The sequence below is a fragment of the Bos javanicus genome, chromosome 5 (assembly GCF_032452875.1).
Source record: "Bos javanicus breed banteng chromosome 5, ARS-OSU_banteng_1.0, whole genome shotgun sequence".
NCBI lineage: Eukaryota > Metazoa > Chordata > Mammalia > Artiodactyla > Bovidae > Bos > Bos javanicus.
Genome location: NC_083872.1, coordinates 33,497,036 through 33,520,972, shown reverse-complemented (window position 1 = coordinate 33,520,972; position 23,937 = coordinate 33,497,036). Strand labels below are relative to the sequence as shown.

The following is a 23,937-nucleotide window of genomic DNA, read 5'->3' as shown; positions in this document are numbered from 1 at the left end:
TCAAAATGGGTCATAAGCCAAGGAGAAAATCTAGGTGATCTTGTGCTTGACAATGAGTTTCTAGATTCAGCACCAAAAATGCAATCCATGAAAGAAAAATTAACTGAGACTTATTACCATTAAAAACTTATGGGGGGCAGGGAATGTATGCTCTTCAAAAGACACTCTTAAATGATTAAAAAGATGTCATAGAAAATAGAAAGACATGTCATAGAAATTTAAAAAGACATGTCATAGAAATTAAAAAGATATGTCATAGAAAATATTTACAAAACCTGTATCTGATTAAGAACTTGTATCTAAAGGGTAGAAATAATTCTCAAAACTCAACAATAAGAAAACAAACAACCTAACTTTAAAAATGGGCAAAAGATCTAACACCTTAAGAAAAAAGCTACAGATGGCAAAAAGTGTATGAAAAGATCCTCAACATCATATGTCATTGAAAGTGCAAGTGAAGTCGCTCAGTCGTGTCTGACTCTTTACAACCCTGTAGCCTGCAAGGCTCCTTAGTCCATGGGATTCTCCAGGCAAGAATACTGGAGTGGGTTGCCATTTTCTTCTCCAGGGGATCTTCCTGACTGAGGGATCAAACCCAGGTCTCCCGCATTGCAGGCAGACTCTTTACTGTCTGAGCCACCAGGGAATATCATATGTCATTAGGGAATGACAACTAAAACAAAAATGAGACACCTATTAGAATGGCCAAAATCCAAAGTAATGACAATACCAAATGCTGGAGAGGATCTTGAACTATAGGAACTTTCATTGTTGGGTGGGAATGCAAAATGGTCCAACCATTTCAGAGCTAGTTTGCAAGTTTTTTACAAAGCTGTACTTTTAGTCTTACCACACAATCCATTATTTATATTCCCTGGTATTTACCCAAATGAGTTGAAAATTATGGCCACACAAAAACCTGATTTGAATGTTTATAACAGCTCTGTCATAATTTCCAGAACTTCGAAGCAACCAAGATGTCCATTAGTAGGTGGATGGATAAACAAACTGTGGTACATTTATAAAATGGAATAATATTCAGTGATAAAATAAAATGAACTATCAAACCATAAAGACATGGATGAACCTTAAATGTCTATTGCTAAGTGAAAGAAGCCTAATAATTAGAAAAGACCACCTGCTGAATGACTACAACTATTAACATATGGCATTCCGGAAGATGCAAATTATAAAGCTAATAAAAAACTAGTGATTGCTAAGGCTTCTGGGGGAGAGGAGGATGTGCTCTAGGTACAGCAGAGAGAATTTTTAGGACAGTGGAACTATTCCATATGATACTGTAATGGTGCATACATGATATGAAGACACATGATAATACATAACACCATGAAACATGACGGATGCAAATAAACATTTGTCCAAACCCAAATAGGAAAAGGAGTACTTCAAGGCTGTATATTGTCACCCTGCTTATTTAACTTACATGCAGAGTACATCATGAGAAACGCTGGGCTGGAAGAAGCAAAAGCTGGAATCAAGATTGCTGGGAGAAATATCAATAACCTCAGATATGCAGATGACCCCACCCTTATGGCACAAAGTGAAGAGGAACTCAAAAGCCTCTTGATGAAAGTGAAAGAGGAGAGTGAAAAAGTTGGCTTAAAGCTCAACATTCAGAAAATGAAGATCATGGCATCCGGTCCTATCACTTCATGGGAAATAGATGGGGAAACAGTGGAAACAGTGTCAGACTTTATTTTTTTGGGCTCCAAAATCACTGCAGATGGTGACTGCAGCCACGATATTAAAAGATGCTTACTCCTTGGAAGAAAAGTTATGACCAGCCTAGATAGCATATTGAAAAGCAGAGACATTACTTTGCCAACAAAGGTACGTCTAGTCAAGGCTATGGTTTTTCCAGTAGTCATGTATGGATGTGAGAGTTGGACTGTGAAGAAAGCTGAGCACTGAAGAATTGATGCTTTTGAACTGTGGTGTTGGAGAAGACTCTTGAGAGTCCCTTGGACTGCAAGGAGATCCAACCAGTCCATTCTAAAGCAGATCAGCCCTGGGTGTTTTTTGGAAGGAATGATGCTAAAGCTGAAACTCCAGTATTTTGGCCACCTCATGAGAAGAGTTGACTCATTGGAAAAGACTCTGATGCTGGGAGGGATTGGGGGCAGGAGGAGAAGGGGATGACAGAGGATGAGATGGCTGGATGTCATCACCGACTCAATGGATGTGAGTTTGAGTGAACTCCGGGAGTTCACTCAGATGTGAACAGGGAGGCCTGGTGTGCTGTGATTCATGGGGTGGCAAAGAGTCAGACATGACTGAGTGACTGAACTGAACTGAAACCCAGAGTATACAACACAGAGTGAACCCTAACGTAAAACAATGACTTTAGTCAAAATTCCCTGGTAGCTCAGATGGTAACTTGTCTACCTGCAATGTGGGAGACCTGGGTTTGATCCCTGGGTTGGGAAGATCCCCTGGAGAAGGAAATGGCAACCCACTCCAGTACTTTTGCCTAGTAAATTCCATGGATGGAGGAGCCTGTTGGGCTACAGTCTGTGGGGGTCACAAAGAGTTGGACATGACTGAGCGACTTCACTTTCTTTTTTTCTTTCTTTAGTTAAAATAATATATCAGTATTATATCAGTATTGGTTCATCGGTTATAGCAAATGTACCACACTGATGCAGAATTTAATAATAGGGGAATCTTTGGGGATGGGAGGAGTGTATATGAGAACTCTATACTTATTAGCCTATTAATATATTTTTATATATTATTATGTAATGTAACATTTTTCACCTATGACATTTCAAAATTATTTTTATGTTGCAGTATCCACTGAGGATGAAGTCTATTCGCTACTCAAGTCTAGAGTTATCTCTTTTTTAATTATATATGTTTATACATATAGTGTTTGTGTGTGTGTGTGTGTGTGTGTGTGTGTGTGTGTGTATTTCTTCTTTAAAACCTCTGTTTGCTTCTCAGTGTCCTCTACAAAAAAATTCATATTCACTCCTATCCTTGTAGGACCTAGAGCTCTGCCTAGTCCATAATGGTTTCCCACTCACTATTTTCTAAATCACTTTTGCATGATATGTTGAATGTAGATGAGTGTGAATGCACTAAAATGTGCTATCATCTAGTTCATACATATTTCTCCCTCTTATATACAATGCTACAATGATAGGTGTTGCCAAATGCCTTGTTGATTTCAGGAAACAACATGCCTATAGCTTTCCCCTGCTGTGTCAGACCAATAACTCTACTTCATCTCAGTTCAGCTTGTTAGAGAGTAGGTAGAAAAAAAATAAATAAGGACAGTTAAGCAGTAAAGGGCCCATGAGACGTGGATTAAAAGGCACAGCTATTCGCTTAAATTCTACTTCCCCAGTGTTCTTAAAATCAAAGTATAGATTTGTTTGAAGTTACTTGGAAGGCTTTTTAAAGTCCTAGATAGTATGGTTATTAATACTGCCCTAACAGCATTTTATTAGGGCTTTCCCAGTGGCTCAGGGGTAAAGAATCCACCTGAAATGCAGGAGACACAGAAGATGCAGGTTCAATCTCTGGGTCGGGAAGATGGCAACCCATTCCAGTATTCTTGCCTGGAGAATCCCATGGACAGAGGAGCCTGGTGGGCTACAGTCCATGGGGTTGCAAACAGCTGGATACAACTGAGCACAAGCACATAATAGTATATTTTATCACCATTATTATTCTTTAACAAAGAAAACAGATGTTTTTAAGTTCATCTTTGAGTAAACTTGACCCTCTACCTGAAAACAGGTCACTGAGTTGTACCCAACTGTGAAGAAATATTAAAATCCAAAATAAATAAATAAATAAAATAAAATCCGTTTAGATCAACTATAATATCAGCATATTGGTGTTATAAATATCTAATTTTATATATTTATATATATTTTAAGCACCACAGATAAAATAAAAACATGTAGAAAATTCTTATGTGGCAGTCAGACTTTGAGAATTTGATTTCTGTGAACTACAACGACAAAGAAATGAGAATCCATTAAGAACTCTAAACTTAACAGAAGGGTTAAAATTTGTCATGACAGGGAATTGCTACCCAGTAGCACCATCTCACCTTCCATTCTTGGGTTGGAAGGACTCTGAAATGGTGCAAGAATTTTCCTATCAAGAAATTATGCTGCACTGCAAAAGTACATGAGTTATCAGGCTATGCCAGACTGGATGTTGCATGGGAAACTGTCACTGGTATCTACTACAGCTGGAAGGGAAAGTAAAGTGTCTGTTTCTAAGGCAAGAATATTTCCAAAATTTTCTCTCTTTGGCCCTTTTATAGCTCCTGCAGTCCTCACTGTTCCTGTGTCTTCTACCTACTGCTCCTGTTTGATCTGATTCTATATTTTCTCAAATTTGACTCCCTCATTATCTAGACAGAAGTTAAAAAAAAAAAAAAGGATACTAGAGCCCTCTTCTCTCATGAAGCAATCTGCTAGAGCAGAGCGGCTTCTGCCTTTTTAGATGATACATGTGTTCTCCAGTTTTCCACAATCCCCACTATTCCCTAATGTCTCCAACACTGAGGCTACGTATTAAGTTTTTATTTTGCCATTATACTTTCACTTCTGTTTTTCCTTATGGTAGAGGGGTATTTCTGTGAGCCTATGTATTTATCAAAGGAGAAGGCAATGGCACCCCACTCCAGTACTCTTGCCTGGAAAATCCCATGGATGGAGGAGTCTGGTTGGCTGCAGTCCATGGGGTGGCTAAGAGTTGGATATGACTGAGCGACTTCACTTTGACTTTTCACTTTCATGCATTGGAGAAGGAAATGGCAACCCACTCCAGTGTTCTTGCCTGGAGAATCCCAGGGACGGCGGAGCCTGGTCGGCTGCCGTCTATGGGGTCGCACCGAGTCGGACACGACTGAAGCGGCTTAGCAGTAGCAGCAGTAGCAGCATGTATTTATCAGAAGTAGCAAATAAGAGATCTAAGAGGGTCAATCATTTTTTTTTTTTTTTAGTACAGTATAGTCATCACTTGGTATCCACAGGGGCTTGATTTCAAGACCCCCAGAAGATACCAAGCCCATCATATAAAATGGCATAGTATTTGCATATAACCTATGCCCATCCTCTTATATACTTTAAATGCTCTGAATTATTTATAATACCTAATACAGTGTAAATGCTATATAAATATCTGCCAGCACGTGGGCCATTCAAGTTTTACTTTTTGGAACTTTCAGGAATTTCTTCTTTTTTTTTTAATAATATTTTCTATTCTTAGTTGGTTGAATCCATGGATATAGATGGAACACATGAAATGAGAGGGCTGGCTGTGCAATTTTTCGAGGAAACAAAGACTATTCCTACATGTTTAGTATGCAAAGTGGGTGTCCATACAAAGAATAGACCCTGCTCTTTCATCCTCTTCCATCTCACATCTAATCCCTATAGCCACTGGAGCTTACACCTCCTGGGCTGGTTCTCAAGCATAGCCGTGCTCCTGGAGTATGTAGCAGGCTCTGGATCAGCCCCTGTCCTTACTTGCTGCCTAGTTTCCTTAATCCCCCAGAGCCTGCTGGGACAGGCAGGTCACACTTTTAAAGGCAAAGGCTCCGATGGCTCTAATTCTCTTCCTCATTTACTTGCCTCATTGTCTACAAATAAGCTGATTTCCACAGTCAAGCCATAACATTTCCTCCTAATTTAGCTGTAAGTACTGTATATTGAATCTGGATACCCTAGTTCAGTTACCTCCCTAATCATTTTACCTTCCTTGTAATCGAGGTTAGATGTAGATGGTTATGGGCTTCCCACATGGCACTAGTGGTAAAGAACCCGCCTACCAATGCAGGAGAGGTTAAGAGATACAGGTTCGATCCCTGGGTCAGGAAGATTCCCCTGGAGGAGGGCATGGCAACCCACTCCAGTATTCTTGCCTGGAGAATCCTATGGACAGAAGAGCATGGCTGGCTGCAGTCTATAGGATTGCAGAGTCAGATACGACTGACTGTGACTTAGCACAGCACAGCATAGATTGTTGTAGTAAGCAATTCATTTAGCCAATAGCGTTTTGGGGGGAGGGGCACACTGTGTGGCATACAGACCTTGGGTCCGTGACCAGGGATCGAACTCATACCCCCCTGAAGTAGAAGTGTGAAGTCTTAACCCTGGACCACCAGGGAAGTTTCCCTAGACAATAGTTTTTTTTTATGAAAATGAAGGAAAGGGAGATCAGAGAGGAGGGCGCAGACAGGAAGAGGAACAGAAACAGGTCTTAGTAAATGTGAGCCATAATATGATCAACAGTTGGCATAAGGCCTAGGGTGTTTTACTCTATATCTTCTCTCCTTGGTCATTCCTTTAGCCTCCTGGAGACAAGGCAAAACTGTATTTTCATGTTCTGCACTCTATATTAATTACTTTTAAAATCCTAGTCTTTTAAAGGACCTGGTATGTTGAAAAAGAAAGTGAAAAAACAGATTTGAGTGCTAGCTTAGCAGTGTCTGCTTCCCTGTAACTAGATGTCTGTCCTAATGCCCAGGGACTTTGATAGATTCATCCAGAAGAACTGGAGCCAACTTCATTGGCATCTGGACAAAATGTCTCCCGGCTCAGGTCGGCAAGGACTTTAAATGGGATGCCAGCAAACAGAGAACCCAGAGCTCATGATGATAAGGTGTAGACCAAGGTGACCCTGGTGGTCTCTGGCTGAGAACCTTCAGGGAAAAATCTTTTCAGGTCCTAAATGGTCTCTTATGGTCCAAACACCAAGAGAAAGGACTTAAAGCAGAAAGTGAGAGACTGAGGGCTCAATTAGTTTAGATCTTTGTCCCCAAATGTAAAAGAAATGATTAGGAAATCCTAGCGTTGGTCTGAGGAAGTGGGTGAGATTGGTTGAGATGAAGTGGGGAGCCAGCAGCCGGGCTCAACCCGGAGCACAGAAAAGGGTCAGGACTCTATGAAAGTAGCTCCACGAAAGAGGAAGCCCGAGCCAGCTCCCCAGCAGCCCGAGGCCACAGGGCCATGCTCTCCAGCTGGCTGAGGTGGCTGCCCCCACCCAAGCCCGCTGACGGAAGTGCTGTCTCTCTCCTGATAGGAGGAGGATGACCCAGCAGATCGGCAAGTGGCCAAGAGGAGCTCCCCACTGCCTTCTTCTCCTCTTAGCACGAGTGACAGTGTGGTATGCCCCCTGACCTCTCTTCCTTCCTCCTCCGGGACTAAGCCATGACTGGACATGACAATAAGGAACTCGTCCTTGCCTGAACCTGTAAGTATGCGTTCCTCGTCAGCAGACACAGCGCCAAGGTAAAACACTTACCTCAGGCTGGTGAGCTGGTCCCCTGCCATGAAGGATATACCACTTGTTCTTAAGGCATCCACCGAGAGATTTTATTCAGACAAAGCATCTGGGGGGGTTCCCACTTAAAGACATGATAAGCTCCTCATCTAGTTTTGTTTGACAGCCTCCGCAGACGACAGGCAAGATTTGCAGATTTTTCTTAGCCTACTTCCTCCTAAAATTTTGTCTGTGGTTAATCACGCTCTGCAAGAGACAGTTTCATCCTGGAGGCTAACATTCTATGACTCCACCAAAGGTCCAGGACTTCTGAGCCTGCCGTAACCAGACACAAGCCCCAAACCAAAACAGTCACACGTTAAGTGAGGGATTTGGTGAAGTCAGTTCAGCGCCAGGTTTGTTCCCCACAGGTCCTAAGTCAAAACAGCCGGCCTGTCTTGGTCACAGTGTTTTAATTTTCCTCTCCATCACCTTCCTTGATGCGGCACCACTACAAGCGTGTAAGTGGTGCGGTGCCCAGTGCCGAGGGTGGGCAGGGAGCAGGGACTGTGGGGTGTGGGCTGGCTCTGGACCTTACTACTTCCTAGCTGACTGGCCTGGGGCAACACCTGACCCTCTCAGAAATCCTTCCCCTCATTTCATCTCCTTCCCGGAGATGGTTAAAATCCTTCCTGCAGAGTGGTTTAAAAGGGAACAACTGGGGCTTCTCTGGTGGTTCCTCTGTTAAGACTGTAACTGTACTTCCACTGCAGGGGGCAGTGGGTTCAATTTGTGGCCAGGAAGCCAAGACTCCTTATGTCTCATGGCCAAAAAAGCAAGGTAAAAGGTGACAGCTAATGGACACCTAATGTCTGGATGGAAAGTAGATTCCTAATAAATGATGGCAGGGATTATTATTGTTGACTTTGTAAAAGGAATTAATAGACTCAAAGTACTCAATACTATACTCAGGAAGTGTCCGTTATTATTTATTCTTGTGATCTAAGGAAACCCAGATGCCTTGTCACTTTGGGATCTGCATGCCTCATAGAGGTCATACCATGTATTTGGCTAACATGCCTGGTTTCAGAAAAAATTTTGACATGATTTTAGCAGGTTAAATTCAGCCTATGAAAGGGAAGTGAAAGTGTATGATCTACATCTTAGAAACAGCAAAGACAGTAGGTCAGAGAATGGGCAGAGGAAGAAGAGACTATAGTTGGGAAGATAAATCAGAAAGCCACAGCAAGACTGCAGATCTGAGCTGAGGTCCAGGCTGTAGGGAGAGCAGGGGACTGAACCAAGCTTGGTTCAGCAGGTAGAATCTACTCTATTCTGTGTGGATGAAGGCAATGGAGAAATCACAGATGACCTTGTAATTTCTGTCATGGAGCAATTAAGTGAATGTTGGCTTCACTTACTGAGAAGAACAACACACTTGGGGAATAAGATCATTAGTTTAGAACTAATTTTAAATTGGGTCCTTGCATAGTCTCAGAGTTTATTCAACCAGCAGCAAAGAGAGATTTCTTTCTTCTTAGCAATTTTTGTCATGTATTTTAAAACTACTCTGAGATTTAATTAGCTTCCATCACCAAGAATAAATGCATATATGGAACATAAACACAGAATCTTTTTCTTCTGATACCAATATATCAAGTGACTAAGTCCACAGTTATACAACAGTTAGAAATCATGACAAAGAAAACAGAATGTTGACATATGACTCATAGGTTAAACTGGTGAACATCAGAGAAATAGGAGCAATTTGTAGTTCTCCATTTTCACTTATTTAAATGTATTTCAGAGATTCAACAACGAAATGTGTTAAGGAAAGAAACAGCCTAAAGGAGAAAGAAAGGAAGGCAAGGAAGGCGTGATTTTTGTGAATGATAATTTGGAAAAATATTTAAAAGCCTACCATTTTACTGGTAGAACGGAACAGTGATGCACAGCTGACATACAAAGCAAGTGATGCTGTTTGGGGCACTCATTATCTTTACAAGGCAAATGTCTTTAGGAAGAGAGTCTAACCGGAAGCCACTTTTCACCGTGCTATTTTCAGTCATTTTCATATCTTCATTAAGATGTTTCAAATCCTTTTTCAGTGATAGAAGTGATGCCCTAACATAAGGCTGCAACCGCATTTCCAACATTGAATTATAATCCTCTGCTTCTGTGTTTCTCCCTGACTGACAGGGAGCTCCTGAACAAGGAGACTATATTTTACTCCACCTTGTACCCACTGGTGTCAGGCACTGCACCTGGCTCTGGAGGCACTCATCGAGATTTATCTTAAAAAAAAAGGAAAGGAAGAGTAGCATGCATCAAAAATATTAAGCAATTTCTACCTCCCATAAGAAGACAATTTCATGGTCAGGAATTTTGCAGTTAATGTTAATTAACTGCAGTTAATATTTAAATATCCAATATTTAAGATATTAGAACTTGCCTCTATAAATGTTGTATGACGAAGTTTCAGAAGCTTTGAAAATAAATTACTGCATCCATAATCCTCCATGCACACAGATGAAGGGTGAGCATTTTGGTTTCAGCAAATAATGTTAGCATTCTTAGAATTAACATATAACACCACTTAAAAGCATGCATTAAAAAAATAAGTTTTATTTTATTGAAGTATAGTTGATTTAAAATATTAACTTTTTTATACAAGTGGTTCAGTTATACACATATATACATTCTTTTTCATATTCTTTTCCAGTACAGTTTATCACAGAATATTGAATATAGTGCTATACAGTAGGGTCTTCCTTTTTATCCATTCTATATATAATAGTTTGAATCTGCTAATCCCAAATTTCCAATGCACCCCTCCCCACAGCCTACCCTGTTGCAACTACAAGTCTGTTCTCTATGTCTGTGAGTCTGTTTCTATTTCACAGATAAGTTTGTTTGTGTCATATTTTAGATTCCATATACAAGTGATACCATATGGTATTTGTCCTTGTGTTTCTGACTTCACTTAGTATGATAATCTCTAGGTCCATCCATGGTTCTGTAAATGCCATTATTTCATTCTTTTTTATGGCTGAGTAGTAGTCCATTCTGTATCTGTACCATACCTTTTTTTTTTTTAATTTTTTTATTGAAGGATAATTGCTTTACAGAATTTTGTTGTTTTCTGTCAAATCTCAACATGAATCAGCCATAGCTATACGTATGTCCCCTCCCTTTTGAACCTCCCTCCCATCTTTCTCCCCATCCTACCCCTCTAGGTTGATACAGAGCCCCTGTTTGAGTTTCCTGAGCCATATAGCAAATACCCATTGGCTATCTATTTTATATATGGTAATATAAGTTTCCATGTTACTCTTTACGTACGTCTTACCCTCTCCTCCCCTCTCCCCATGTCCATAAGTCTATTCTCTATGGCTGTTTCTCCATTGCAGCCCTGTAAATAAATTCTTCAGAACCATTTTTCTAGATTCCATATATGTGTGTTAGAATACGATATTTATCTTTCTCTTTCTGACTCACCTGGGAGTTGGTGATGGACAGGGAGGCCTGGCGTGCTGCGATTCATGGGGTCGCAAAGAGTCGGACAGGACTGAGCGACTGATCTGATCTGATCTGATCTGATCACTCTGTATAATAGGTTCATCCACCTCATCAGAAAGGACTCAAATGCATCCCTTTTTATGGCTGAGTAGTATTCCATTGTGTATCTGTACCCCATCTTCTTTATCCATTCATCTGTCAATGGACATTTAGGTTTTTCCACGTCTTGCCTATTGTGAATAGTGCTGCTATGAACATTGGAGTGCACGTATCTTTTTAAATCATAGTTTTATCTGTATGTACGCCCAGGAATGAGATTGTTGAATCATATGGTAACGACTGCACCAGCTTACATTCCCAAAATACCCAGATATTTTTAAACTGACGGTGTTGTGAATAGCCCCCTCCAATATGACAACTTGAAAGTAAAAGCCGTTTTAAAGAGAAAATTCTCAAACACAGATGATGAATGTGAAAGGTAAAAGAGGACTCTCTGCCAGCCTCTCTGGGCAAGAAAAAAAATGATGCTCCTAGCATTTTCCAGGTCTAGAATATATCTTCTTTATTTGCGTAGTTTATGCCAACATGGATCGTGGAAAGGAAATTTTGTTGTCACCAATAAATAGTCAACTGACTCTTAAATATCTCAAAATGAGTATCTTCGAGAGCTGGCCTGGGTTTGGACAAAACTGTGCTCTTACAGATATGCTGACCTGGTGACCTTTAGCGAAGTGGAAGTGGAATATTATTCAGCCTGTGAAAAGGAAATCCTGTTACCTACATCAACATGGATGAACCTTGGGGATGTTATGTTAGGTGAAATAAGCCAGACACAAAAAGACAAATACTGTGTGATTCCATTTCTATGAGGTGTCTGAAAGTTAAGTGAAAGTGGCTTAGTCATGTTCAACTCTTTGTGACCCCATGGAGTATACAGTCCATGGAGTTCTCCAGGCCAGAATACTGGAGTGGGTAGCCCTTCCCTTCTCCAGGGGATCTTCCCAATCCAGGGATTGAACTGGGGTCTCCCGCATTGCAGGTGGATTCTTTACCAGCTGAGCCAACAAGGAAGCCCAAGAATACTAGAGTGGGTAGCCTATCCCTTCTCCAGGGGATCTTTCTGACCCAGGAATCAAACTAGGGTCTCCTACATTGCAGGCAGATTCTTTACCAGCTGAGCTACCAGGGAAGCCCAGGAAGTGTCTATTGCAGCCTAATTCATAGAAACAGAAAAGTAGAATGGTGGTTCCCAGGGGCTGTGAAGAGCAGCAAATGAAAGATACGGTTTAATGGGTAGAGTTTTTCAGATCTGTAAGACAAAAAAGTTCTAGAGGTCTGTTTCACAACAGTGTGAATGTACTTCGCAGTACTGCCCTGTACACTTGCAAATGGTTAAGACGGTGATATGAGCGAGGGGGAGAGGAGGTGGGGGAAGGAGAAACACTAGATTCAGAAAACTAAGTTGGTAATCTTCTAATAAAGTTTAATGCTATTTAAAGGTAAAGAATATTGCTAAATAATTCAAGATGCAATTCTCCTAGTGTATTAAATTATTCTTTGTGAAAAAGGTTTATAACCTTTTATTTTTCCTGAAATTTATGGACCATGTCTCGGGGACTAGGGGACCAAGACTCAGGAGGCCAAGTCTTTGGTCCAAGCTCCATGGTTAGCCACTTAAAAATCTATTTTTATACTGCTAATTTATTAGGATAACTTAGTAATTATTTTGTATTACTAAAGCATGGATGTATGTATACTAATTCCTAGAATAATTTGAGCATAGACCAATTGCTAAGCACTCTACTTAGCCTTTGGCCTATTCAATCTCCACAAGTGGAACTGGGCCAGAGAGGTTAGTGACTTTCCCAAAGTCACTCAGCTCACAGATTACAAACTTCAGACTCTGAACTCATTTCTTTGGCCTATAAAGGCCATGCTCTGAACTATGAAGCTACACTGGAGCAGAATAGAGAAATTGCATAAAACATAAAAATTCCAAAGGAGGTTTGCAGAAAAGTTAAAACAATCCTGACAGAATGAGGTCTTTATAAATTCCATTCCTCTCTCATCCTGGTGAAACCACCAATTGGGCTCTTGTCAACCTGTAAGCTCCCAAACTCCAGCAACTCTGGCCTTGCTCCTCTATAAGGCAAAAGCTTGCATGTACTAAATTAGTGCAGAATTTAGTTCAGTTTCCAAATTCAACTCATGAGAAGTTTTGATCCAGTCTCAAAATTCTTAACACACTCTCAAAGAAGACTTTGTGCCACCAAAGAAACAAATTATTCATATGTGCTTGAAAGCACTAAATGCAAATGATTTGAAGAGAAATGATCAAAAATGTATACTGTTTCAAGTCATACAAGTGAAGAAAACACATAGAGTTGTGGTTTGCCAAATTTGGTCCTCTTTCTTAAGGTGGCCAGTCATTGATTTGTACACAGACACACGCCATGCCAGCTGGCTGAAATAAGTGCATTTATAAATAAGTATTTAGTGGGCTGATTTCTAGCCTGTTTGAAATACTCCATTTAAATAAGATAAGAAAAATAAGTGTTCCTTAAAATGGAAACTGTAGATAAAATGATAATGGCTCATATAGAGATAAGTCTAAATTAATCTGCAGCCAGATCTATTAAAAATTGTTACTATTAAAGAAAGATCATTTCTGCCATTATATTCAGAATATTTTCACTAAATTATAATATTGGGCTTTTGTGATTTTGCTTTTAAATAAATTATGGTTTAAAACAAATTGTAAATTTGTAATGGCACATTAATATAAACAGAAACTGAAAGGCAAAACTCCAATCTGAATAAATATTATTTTTGCCTACTCTGTACCTGCACCTCTGCGGCTGAAACAGACTAGAGAAAACCAAACACCCCTGTTGAGCATGGACTATAGTCCGCCAGGCTCCTCTGTCCATGGGATTTCTCAGGAGTGGGTTGCCATTTCCCTCTCCTAGGGATCCAGGGATTGAACCTGTGTCTCCTTCACCGCAGGTGGATTCATTACCGTCTGAGCCACCAGGGAAGCCCATCCAAGTAAGGGCTCCCAGCTTTGAGTGGGGCCCCATGCTATTGAGTAGACAGCCTCCTCATTCCCCAGATGACTATTTCATACCTTCTCCACCCACAATGCAGAAGACCCCAGTTTGGGAAGCCGCCAGATCTTCCTGGGTTGGGAAGACCCGCTGGAGAAGGGAAAGGCTACCTACTCCAGTATTCTGACCTGGAGAATTCCAAGGCCTGTATAGTCCATGGGGTCACAAACAGTTGTGAGTGACTTTGACTTCACTTTCACTTCTCCATCCTCAGACCTCTAATACCACCCTCCCCAGGTTCACTCTCAGTTGGTGACCTGGACCCTGCTGCCTAGTTCCCTGAGAAAAGAGCAGTCAGGAAAACCCCTACCCGCTGGCACCTTCACCACATCCTGTGTCTTTCCTGGCATTTCTTTGGTTGAATGTCCACCGTCCTATCCAAGGCCAACCTCTCCACTTGGGCCCTAGAGACCAGTCCTTTCACCAACTCAAGGGAATGGCTCCAGAATTCTCTCCCATTCCTCCTGCAGCATCTTGTTCCCTGTTTATGGAATCATTCCTGTAAGCATACAAACACGCTACTGTTGTTCCCATCTTAAAAGGAACAAAATTTCTTTTCCCCCCACTTCCCCACATCTTCAGTTTCCCTTTGCTTATAGTTTAACTCCTGGAGGGTGGCACTGCCACTAATTCTCCTCTCATTCTCTTAACCACTGTAATCAGCAGTTGTCCCCAACACTGTCTAGGTCACCCAATGTCCTGCCAGTGGTCAAACATCCCACTTGACTTATTACCTATCTCTGACTGAGACCATCCTTCCTCCCTTGAAACACGTTTTCCTCTTGGCTTCCAGGACCTTATACTTTGTTCTTGCGGTCACTGACTCTTCCTTCTCAGGCCCTTTCCAGGTTCCCTCTCCTCTTCCTGACCTCCCAGGAATTCTCAGACCTCTTTTCTTTTGTAGCTTCACCATCTCCATTGGCAACAGCATCCAAACCCAAACCAAACTGCTCTCTCTAGGCTAGTCCTTTCTGCCCAGTGCCAAATCCCTGCCCCACAGCTGACTTTAGATGTGTACAAGGAATCTCAAAGGGAACAAGCCATCCACCCCCAAATCTGTTTCTCCCAGAGATTCTCCATCTCAGTAACTTCGTCCCTCTTGTGCTCAGGCCAAGAGCCATGGAGCTAGCTCTATATTCCCCCCTTCTCTCACACCCCGTCCTCTCTCCACAGGCAAATCCTGTCACCTCTACTTCAAAATATATCCAGAATCTGACTCTTTCTCATTCCTTGGCTAATGTCACTCTGGTTTAAGCCTCAACTCCTGCATTACTTGGTAACTTCCTTAATTGGTCTTCCTGCTTTCCCTCACATCCCAGTCTTATTAAGGTGCGTGTTAATTTTCTGCTCAAGCCCCTCACAACAGCTTTCAAATAACAAGCCCAAGTCCTTTCAATGACCCTTAATCTCCCTTAATTTTTGTTTTTTTGGGCCCCACAGTGTAGCTTATGGTATCTTAGTTCTCCAGGATCCCACCAGGAATGGAACCCAAGCCCTCACTCGCACCCACAGCGTGAAAGCATGGAGTCCTAACTAACCACTGGACCACCAGGGAATTCCCAGCTGTAAGGTACAGTTCGGGCCAAGGCAGAAAAGGAGGAGAGACGACCTCAAGAGAAGTAGTTACCTTTATTCAGGCAAGGAGGGGTGACAGTCGGCCTAACGACCAGGCTGCGTGTGAGAGGGATCAGGGAGGCTTCATATTTAAAGGGAGGTTTGTGGAAGCGATGAGGGAAATGTTAGGCAGGCAGGACGTTTTCAGTAATCTTCAGCTGAGATGGCATTTGTAGTTGAACAGGGGGTGGGAGGTTTTGGGCAGGGGGGCGATAAGTCCCCTGGGCAGGGGATGGTAAGTCCCAGAGCATCAGGGCGGGACTTAAAGTTCGGTTTTGTTTTCCCCGGAGTTAGATGATTCAGCAAGGGCCTTGGAGACCGATGTTTTCTTTTCTAGGCCCAAGGACTCCGTCACCATCTGCCTCTCTCTTCTCTGTGTGAAGAAAGTCCATCTCCTGTGTCTTCCTCCCTTGTTCTCTCCAGCCCAGTCAATTCGTTTCCTTGTTGTTCTCTCTGCTTGGTGCTTCCTCCCACCAGATTTCCACCAAGTTTGCTCCATCCCCCCACCTCCACCCTCAACTTCTCAACAGCAGCCTCCTCAGAACCAAGGTTGTTTACTTCCATTGCACTGTTCTTAGCAGGATCTCTGTAACAAAAGACAAATTAACAAGAGAAAAGTTACAAATTAGCCTTTCTAAAGAAATGAAGACCCAAAGGGAGGATTCTTGTTGATGTTCAGTCACTCAGTCTATTTGACTCTTTGCGACCCCATGGACTGCAGCATGCCAGGCTTCCCTGTCATTCACTATCTCCCAGAGTTTGTTCAAACTCAAATCCATTGAATAGGCCTGAATGTTTTCAAACTGGATTTGAAGATCAATAGGACAAAGGGTGAGAGTTAAGGGCAGTGAACTGAGGGAACTTAGCAAGCCCTGTTTATTGGAATTCCTCGGAGTCCCTTTGTCTTCAGAGATAAGGATGCTGTGTATGTGTAGGACACTCAGTCATGTCCAACTCTTTTCGTTCCCATGGACTGTAGCCCCCAGGCTGCTCTGTCTGTGGAATTCTCCAGGCAAGAATACTGAAGTGGATGCCCATTCCCTTCAACAGGGGATCTTCCCAGGGATCTGCGGATTGTTAATGATCTGAGCTATCAGGGAAGTCCAAGGATGTTTCTTTCTTAAACGGAGAGAGCTTCTCCACACAGGGTCTTAAGACTTGCTTCAGGGTTGGGTGGGGAAGGGTGGGGGTGGTGGTCAGAGTCTTTTCACTACCTGCTGTTTCTCACATTCTTTCAGCTTAAAATATTTAACATGTCAAAGTGCTGCATGAACCCCGTCACCACCCTATTTAAAATTCCAACCCGCAGTCCTTACATTCACCCTATCCAGCAATCATGTTCCTATTCTCATTTATCTAACGTATTATTTCACTTGCTCTTTAGTTACCTGCCTCCCCTAACAAAAAGATCAACTCAATAAGGGCAAGGGTTTTTTGGGGTTTCCCCCCACCATATTCACAGCAATTTCTCCCCAGCACTTCGTACAGTGCCTACCACAATTATTTTGAATGAATGAGGGAAAGACTGAATAAAATGAGCCATGACTAATGATACAGATATATTTTACTAGCCATGGCAGTGTACCTGGTACTTGGATCTATTTTCTCCTTAAACCCATGCCTCTTGGTAGTGGTTATTACTATCCTTATTTCACAGATGAGAAAATCGCAGTGTCACAGAGGAGTTAAGTGACTCCCAAAGTGAAAGAATCAAGTTTCAAACCCAAGTCTGTTTGGCCCCAAAGTCAGACATGCGGCAGTTCACTTTATTTCATAGCATCATCGCTCTGGCTCCAGTCCTCTCCATCAAAAGACATGAAATTACCACATCACAAATCAAGATCAAGCTTTCTGAGTTATCCCCAGATGGGATATCAGGGCCAAACCCAAAAGGACAGTAGCCCACCTCTTTTCATAGGCTGTTGTGACTCTCGAGTTTTCTACAGCATTTCAAACATCTAAGTGCTTACAACAGTCTGGATGATTTACCAGATTTTTTGCAGTTTACTACTGGTTCTAAGCGGCGTTTGTATTTTTTCCAGAGCCTTAAATAAAAATGGAAGTTGACTCTTTCAAAAGGAAAAAAGAGAATAAAATATTTCAGAGACATATAGAATATCTGCAGAGAATATTTCTGGTAGAATAGACAAGGTGTGACAGTATTGTTTCTAGAAAGAAGAGTAAGGGATTAGGGAACAAGAAAGGGAAAGAAACTTACTTCTCATACACCTTTTGAACTTTTGCACCCTGTGCATTAAGTAGCTTCTAGAAACAAGCAAAATGGTGTAAAGATGACAGTGAGGCCAGTGTACCCTGTCTGACTTCCCCCGCAGAGGGCCGTGAACATGCCCGCCTGCACTCAGGCGTGCTCCATCCTGTGCTGACCCATCAAGGTGACGTATGTCATTTCAGCTCTCCCTCAGTTTCACCATCTGCAAAGTGAAGATAATGAGAGCTTGCCTTACTTTGTAAACCAGGATTTATTGTGATAGAACATTTTAAGTGTAAAACATTATACATGCATAGTTCTCATTATCTTTTAGGAAAAAGCTGGGTGAGAAAGCCAGCTCACTGAGCTATAGAACATGAAATGGGGCCAGAACAGCAATTGTAACTCTCTCCATATATCATAATAAGTTCTTGGAAGTAAGAAAATCTGTGGGAAATAATCTGTTACTTGGTCTCAAAAAAATTTATTTTGAATTTAAAGAGTACAAGTGAGATTAGCATTTGCATTATTACAGCTCCTCTGTTCTCTGGTCTTAGGATGATTATGTGAATTTTAGTCATCCTCTAAATTGTTCTTTTATTCTCACCATGTACACACTAGCTGGAATTTAGAGAACTGGAAAGATCTGCAACTCATTTACAGAATTGCTAGACTCAAAATAATGGCAAGTTTTCAAAGTTATTTCACAAATTACTCTGAATTTTAAAATACTAAAGTTAGATTTGCAACTCATTTGTAGAATAGCTAGAATCAAATAATGGCACATTTTCAAAGTGATGTCACAAGCCACTCTGAAGTTTAAAATACAAAAGTTATCAGTTGGGTTCTAGGTACAGCCCTGCCTTGAGACACAGTAATGATTGTAATTAAATTCATGGGAAAAGTGTGAAATAATTTGATTTGTGGCTATAGAAAATAGATATAAAAACAGTGTAATGTGTGGGATTAATTCTTAAGCCATACATTGAGCAGTGAGCAAAGTAAAGTAATATTTTTCAAGAAAAGATAAATGCATCACTTAATAGGCCAATTTACCTGAAACAGAATTTAAAAAATCAAGGGATGAAGGACATTATTTCAGCACTATTTTGGAATCTATTACTCTTGTTCCTTAGGTATCTTACACCATTTAAAGCAATGGAGAGATACCTTATCCTAAAGTGTTTGACATACTTTAGAAAGTTCACTCTTGGGAGAAAACTTCTAAAACTTCACTTCCTCTTGTTTTCTTTTTTTTCTGATTTATTTCTTCCTTCTCTTTCCTCTTGGGATGTGTAGAAGTGATACTCCTCTTCCAAGTCAGATCCTTCCCAAACAAAACAAAGCTCTGAGCTTATCTAATCAATCAGAGAACCATTTCCCATTTCCCTTTCCTGTCACCTGATGGTTTCCAGGGGAGCAGGAGAGGAGGCTTTGCCACTTTGTTTACCAGAGGCCTGTGGCTGAGACCCCTTGCTTTCTGCAGCTGCAGAATGGCCTATCCTGCCACCCACAGGAGGTGGGAGGAGCAAGGGAAGGGATTGGAAAGTGGCCTGTAAACTCTAATGCCCCCATACAAAAAATCAGGATTCTGACTTTAAAAAATTAATTAGAAAAGGGACCAGTCTTCCTCTCATCATTTTCTCTTATCTCTCTTTTCACTTCTGCTTCCAGTCCCCAGTCTTTCCCCCTTTCCCCTTCTAATAGCTTTCCCAGCTGTGGACAAACCACACAAATAAGGGTGATAAGAACCCAGAGTTTGAATTGTTAAAATGAAACAAAGCAAGAGTCAATAGACATTACACCCAGATTACTTAGAAATGTGAAATGAAAGCAAGCTAAGAGCCAAATTTCAGGAAGAAGCTCTAGTTTGATTTACTTACCAGTTTGTTTCGTATTTGCCCAGTTCTTAACGCTTCCGTCATTAGTCTTCCACTTCCTAATGCAAGAAAGTGCTGATTTATGTTATTTGCTCCAGATGCCACCGGAAATGGCCTCTTCTCCCCAGACGCTGGCTCACAAACGGAGCAGCCCCCAGAGGTGAATTTACCTGCCTTGAGCCCAGGTTCTGGGCTCTCCCACCTGACGCTTCAACCTCCAGCGGAGAAAGGAGTCTCTCTAGGGAAAAGATCTAGGACCAACTGAGAAGTACATTTCTAAATCACCAGTTACTTTAATGAGTAAGTACTTTCAGTTTTGCCATTTTATTTTAAGCATTACTATTTCACATTTCTGACCAGCCTTTCTTAGGATCCTCATTTTTGGGGCACTTAATGTATAGGAAGGAATCACCAGCCTAGTCCACTCCACCCCACCTCCACTTAACTGAAGAGTCCTAAAGAGACAACTGTTATCATTGTAATATTGTCTAATAAGGGTGCATGACTGATAAGCCACTAAATCTCTAAAAGCATACAGTGCAAGGAAACAGTGAGCTGTGAACTGGAGAAAAGAGATGACGTTTCTATTGTCTGTGTAATCTTTTATGTTGTGGTTGACCACAAAGGCTTGGCATCGGTTATGACTCCTAGCTCTGCTTTTTATAAAATGGATGACCTTGGGCAGATGACTCAATCTTTTAATTTTTGAATGTGTAAAATGGAGAAAATGAAGTACCAATTTTATCCAGGTCTTAAGAGGAATAAATAGAGAAGACAAAACACTGAGCATACTGTTTGGAGGGTACTAAACAATGTCACTAAATAATAAGTTAAATTTTTAAATAATAAGATAACACTTCATTTCACTGGACAGTTTCCTTAACTGCTAAGTCCCATCCCCCAAATATGCTGAGATGACTCAGAATAACATTTAACATCCATGGAGTTTACAGAGCATTTCATTTCCACAATTAACCCTGAGGTAGGCAGTGCCGTTGGATTAGTTTTGTTACTGAGGGATAAGGGGTAAGAGCTCTGCTGAACACACAGTAGGAACAAACTCTTAGGCCCAAACTCAGATCTGAAGGGAGGAAAGCATGACTTGGGAAAGGCCTGGTGTGGTGGTGCGTTCAGTTCCCTTGGCCCTCTCCCCTCCACCTGGTCCCTCCTCTTGTTCCCAGCCTTGGGCTTGAAACCTAGGGAAATCCCACACAGAGCAGTGGGAACCCAGACCTTCCAGATCCCTCTACCAAATAGTGTTGGTAGGGAGCAGACAGAAACTGGCTCTTAGAATCCCATTTTCCCATTCAAAACCTTTGTTCCCCATAGAAACCTATCTGAATACTAGATAATATTGTTTAAAAATAATACCAACAGCAATAATAAAATAATGTCATTTTAAAAGCTCTTCTGGACAATCTCCCTAGAGGAACATAGGGGCCATTTCTCCAACTTCAAGCTTAAACACACAGAGGTAAAGTGAGCACTGGTGGTGGCAGAAACCTTTGGCCTGCTGACTCAGACTAGTGCTCTCATCGCTGGTTACATGGGCTTCTGTGGCCCTTCCTAGAGACAGAATTTTCAGAATCCAACTTGTTCATCAGTTGAAAGTAATTTAGTCAATATTATCACCCCCACCCCAACCCTTTACAATCATGGAAACTTCTTACTCAACTGTTGAATCTAGAGTAGTCAATGTAAGTATAGAAACATTTGAAACACAAATGTGGCTTTAGTGCAGCCCTGACTTTCCCACTGACTCACTCAGAATTGTTAACTATAAGTGGTAAAAAACTAGGTTGACTTCATACTTGTCCTGTTTTCACAAAGAAAAATTTAAAGCTGTTCACACAGCATTGCTTTGTTTTGTTTATCAACAGAGAAAAAAAAAAAGGAAAACTATATGCAACTTTTTTTTTTTTTGTAAAATTATTTTTTCCTCTTGATTTCACTGTATATGTATAGCTGAGGTTAAAAGCTCAGTCTCTGGAGCCATATTTCCTCCTAAAGAAGCAAAACAAAATCTTATGCTTATCTAATCAAGCAGAAGAGTCACTGTCCATAAGGGGTGAGTGCTGTCTCTTCTCAGCAGCTGTACAACCTTGGATGATTGACATAACTTCTCCAAGCCTCAGTTTACTCATCTATAAAATGGGTATAATAGTTCCTTCTTCACTAGGTCCTGAGTCTAGAAGAGGCCTTGCACAGGGTAAATGCTCAGTGGGTAATAACCATATTCTGCCTCAGACACTGGTCCATGAGGGGTACAAGGCTAGGTGAGACCCATTTCTGCTCCCCAGGACTAGGATGTACTGGAGTAGGAAGACACATAGACAGTTAATTATACAATAAAGCAGAAAGTCACTCAGTCATGTTCGGCTCTTCGCAACCCGATGGACTGTAGCCCGCCAAGCTCCTCTGTCCATGGAATTCCCCGGCAAGAATACTGGAGTGGGTAGCCATTCCCTTCTCCAGGGGTCTTCCTAACCCAGAGATTGATCCCTGGTCTCCTGCATTGTAGGCAGATTCTTTACCATCTGAACCACCAGAGAAGCCAGAACCAAGGGCTAAACAGAGGTGTCTGTCAGAGGAAGGGGGGAATTTTTCTCTCTGGGAACAGAGAAGGCTCTTAGAACTGTATTTTAAACTGGGTCTTAAAGAAGGAACAGAATTTCAGGAGAGGAAGGGGTTAGGGAACACAATGCTGAGTCACAGATCAAACAGGGAGCGCTTAAGAAAAAGCCCTCTGGGTATACACAAGCTCTGTAATTCATCCACAAGCTTTGGAGAGATGCACAGAAGGAAGGATCATCTCCTAGGTTAAAAAACAAAGTCTGTAAATGCAAACTGTTGTAGTTAGGCTAGTGTATCAGATGAAAATGAAGATATGAAATTGAGAAATATGAGAAAACATGTATAAAATAAAATCTCTCCTATTTTGAAAAGTTTCAATCAAAGTAAGACACTTCCGTAGGTATTATGAGAAATCTATGGAAAATAGAAAAGTTAGCCATAAAATCTAAAAGAGGTGAAACTGTGCTCAGTTTCCTAAAATATATAGCAACATTCTCATTCCTAAAGTATTTTCTAAAATTACATCTTTTTTTTTTCTTTTAATTGCCAAGAAACTGTTGAGCTGATCCATATCCAAGTTGTCACTGAAGAATTTTGATGTTTTAGGAATGGTGGAAATGGCCAGTCATGAAAAATAAAAATGACTTGACCCAAGCATTTTAGAAGCAGAGTTTATTTCCACCAAGTTATCCCCAGCCAATATTAAGCATAAATTGTATAGCAGTTCTCTGAAAGTGCACAGAAAAATAAACCACCGTCATTCCCGTGGATGACCGATATTTACCTTTAGAAGGATTGTTCAAAGGTCACAGGAGTCTTCGGTGAGGAATTCAGCCTCAGTTTGACGGGAGAATAGTGGTATCCAAAGAATTTACAAGTGATAAAAAGCCCACACAGACTAAGTCACCTATTGCTCCTCCCCTGCCCCACCCCCCCTCTAGGAAATCTCACCTGAACTCACCTTATTCTACTCACTACAATGTCAGGAACTCAGGAGACAAGTTTGAGATAGTTAAATTTATTCACTTAAAAATATGGTAGACCGTATGCAAAGGCCTTCGCATGTGTTCATTTAACCCTTGATTCTAAAAGAAGTCCGTGTTAGTATTCCTGTTTTGTAGGTAAGATTTCTTAAGTGCAGAGAGATTACATTATCGCCCCAGGGTCTCAGAGGCTAATAAAGCAATGGAGCAGGGTTTAAACCCAGGGGGCTGACTCGAGGGCCCACCTTCTCAGCCTCGGTGCTTTTAAGGCCCCAATTCGGAGTCATCTGCATACAAATAGTAAATGATATGGGGAGTGTATCGTTTGTTTCCATCCTAACTAGGACTTTTAGGGGAAGGGTGGCGATCAACAATTAGTCTGGAAGGTAAACCAGAACTGTAGGGACAAAGAGGGCTTTCTGTTCACCTTACGGGTGGACGCAGAGTGTGGATGAATTTACCGAGGGAAAGAATGCTGAAGAAAGGAAGGAGGGAGGCAGTGAGTGGGCCTTGAGAAAGACCGACGTTTGGGGATCGCCAGAGAAAGAGAAACTCACGAAGGATATGGGGGAGGTGAGACGGGCGGCCTCGGTGTCAGACTCTCGGGCAGGGTTACAGAGGGGAATCTTCCGCAGTGCCCCAGCCCCGGGGAACTAGGAATGCTATAGATGTGATAAGGCCCAAGAAGCAGCCGCTGAAAGGAACAAGGAAATCGTTGGGGATTTGCTGACAAACGTTTCTTCGCTTTGGTGGAGCTGGAAGCCAAATTTCAAGTAAACGGAGGAGTGAGTGGGAGGTGAGGA

At 41.5% G+C, this 23,937-nt stretch overlaps 1 protein-coding gene and 1 long non-coding RNA gene across 19 annotated transcripts in view; one reads left to right on the top strand and one right to left on the bottom strand.

Moving 5' to 3' along the window:
* PCED1B (PC-esterase domain containing 1B) overlaps nucleotides 1–23,937 on the top strand; it is a 207,393-nt gene that overhangs the window by 124,070 nt on the left and 59,386 nt on the right. For 15 of the 18 annotated variants that reach the window (XR_009736402.1, XR_009736403.1, XR_009736400.1 and 12 more), the window contains 2 exons: nucleotides 7,069–7,239; nucleotides 19,676–19,877. The gene's annotated coding sequence lies outside the window, so the exon portion shown is untranslated. Of the gene's footprint in view, nucleotides 1–7,068; nucleotides 7,240–19,675; nucleotides 23,931–23,937 lie in introns of all 18 variants that reach the window. The other 3 variants (XM_061416357.1, XM_061416353.1, XM_061416354.1) reach the window with 2 other exon arrangements.
* Nucleotides 13,166–19,682, bottom strand: LOC133247487 (uncharacterized). Its single transcript, XR_009736407.1, has 3 exons — nucleotides 19,581–19,682; nucleotides 17,707–17,920; nucleotides 13,166–16,074 (listed from the first exon to the last, which is right to left on the bottom strand). It is a non-coding gene; the product is annotated as an uncharacterized LOC133247487 (long non-coding RNA).